Here is a 2369-nt window from a genome sequence, read left to right as displayed (position 1 = left end):
CCGTTTCTGTAGTACCTTTAGGAAAACTTTACTTGCCTGAGATATCAAAGAGATTGTCAGATGATTTCCGCATTCCATTGGGTCACCTCTCTTTGGAATGGGCACAAATATGCATCTCTTCCAATCAGTTGGCCAGATAGTTTTCTTCCAAATTTCTTGGCAGAGATGAGTGAGTGTCTACTGTGCCGCCTTACTTTTTTGCAATTGCTAGGGTTGTGTATAAAGGGGCTTCTTCAAAAAGTGAATAGAAAAGTAGAATTATATGATAATGGAAACTTCCCAAGAACATTTTGAAGCCCTCTTGATAGTGGTGGTGGTTGTGTACATCAAGTCAGTTCTGATTCAATAGTGACCCTGTATAGGGTTTCTGAGGCAAGTATATATTTGTATTTGTATGTCATTGAGCTCGTTGTGACTCTGAATAGGCTTTCTGAAGAGTGACTGGTTGTTTTGAACCACTGACCTTGTGGTTAGCAGTCCAGTGGTAATCCTACACTGCCACACCAGGACTCCATATATATGATGTTTATAAATGTGTGTGTGTGTCTGTGTGTATTGCTTTCCTGTGTCTGCAGTTATAGATAGAATCACTGTGGATTGAGGCCCTGAACGCTCTTACCACTAGTCTCTCACCCAAAGTGTGAACTGCCCCTGCAGACAGTTATAGAGATGCTGAGGAAGTCTCTTCTGTGTGGGTTGGGGTAAGGGTGGCATGCACAGAAGGCAGGAGAATGGACTTCAGCTTTGAGAGTGCTTGTTTGTCTTGTCTCTGCCAAAATCCTGCCCCTTCCAGCATATTGGGGAGGTTATATTGTGACTATGCCTTGATGGAAAGACGGGTTGCTGATTCTCTCGATTTGCAATTTGAGGCTTTGAAATTGGTTTCCTGGGAACTTTTTGCTTAAGTCCCATTCTTCCTACCACAGACCAGCCTTGTCAGGGGCTTGATGAAGAGGGTACACGCCAAAGCAGCGACACAGATCAGCTGCGCCTGCCCCTGGTGAACCACAACTCATGTTTCCTCATACCATGAGTCATTGATTCTCAGATGAGCATGTTATGGACACTTCCTAGGGTCCTTTTTGTAGCTGTTTCTTCCAGAGTTTTCTTCACCTTCTTCATGACTTGCTTTATGTGAATAGTGGGCAGGCGAAGGAGTTGATTTGGATTGGGTTTGAGTTCTTGTTTGTGCTTGTTTCAAGACTGTTGGGCATGAGATCATGTTCCCCTTAATGAGCGGGTGAACCTTTATTTCAACTGTGCAGTGCAGTATTTCACATGGGCCGGCCTCAGTGCTGCAGGCACGTCAGAGGTCTTCACACAAGTCTCTCCTGAAGGGCCATTCATATTCAATCAGAGAGAGGACATTGTCTGCAGGTACACCTTCCTGTTCCTCACTGTGGCACCAGGCTCCCATGGGGACTTTCAGCACAAGGGGCTGTGCACATAAAATTTTCCATCTGTGAAGTGGGGGCAGTGACACCTGCCCCCTAAAATGTGATATCTGCCCCATGTAATTTTTGAGTGTAGACTGAGAACCAAAGGAACTTACTAGCTATATGAAGATGCTGTTAATTGTTTGCATTCCTCCCATGAACAAACCCACCCAAACCTTGTTAGTTGGTGACTTGTTACTGTTCTTTATAGTTGCTTTCCGGTGGGACCCAATGCACAGTGGGATGAGATGCTGCTTGGTCCTGTGCTGTCTCCATGCTGCAAAATATAATAGAGTTTTTATTCACTGATTTCTGTAAATAGGTTACCAGGCCTTGCTTTCTCTTCCATGTTAGTGCTGAAGCTCCAGTAAGACCTGTTTGGTGACAGAGCAGCACACATGCCCCACTGACAGGTGGGTGGGGGTTGTGAATGAGGTCCATTGGCAGGGAATCAAACTGGGTTACCCAAAGGGGAGGTGAAAATTCCACCATTGACATCATAATGTCTCATTTTAACATTTGTCAGCTAGTAGCAGTATGCTGGCTTGGCTGAAATGTGAACAAAATACTAGATGACTTGGAGAGCCTGAATCGCTTCCTTAAGCACAGTGGCAGATTCCTGCAGTGTCTGGTTTCCCATCTAGCTTTCCAGGCCCTTCTCTGTGGGTTCTGCTGTGACTGGTTTCTCCAGTCTGACCTGTCCCTCTTCTCCCACACCCTGCTCTGAGTGTTTGCAGGCAACTTGCTCTCTGTACTTACTTCACATTGTATTGTCATTGCTGGGCTCTGTGCTCATCAGCCCCCTATGCTCCCCATCAGGAGTCACAGAAGACAGGCTTGACAATCTGCTTCTGAAAGCTGTTCCTTGAAAACCCTATGAAGCTGTTCTACACTGCCACTTGACCAGCAAACAACACCAACACATTTCACATG

The sequence above is a fragment of the Chrysochloris asiatica genome, unplaced genomic scaffold, assembly GCF_000296735.1.
Source record: "Chrysochloris asiatica unplaced genomic scaffold, ChrAsi1.0 scaffold00049, whole genome shotgun sequence".
Taxonomy (NCBI): Eukaryota; Metazoa; Chordata; class Mammalia; order Afrosoricida; family Chrysochloridae; genus Chrysochloris; species Chrysochloris asiatica.
Note: the sequence above shows the minus strand (reverse complement) of the source record.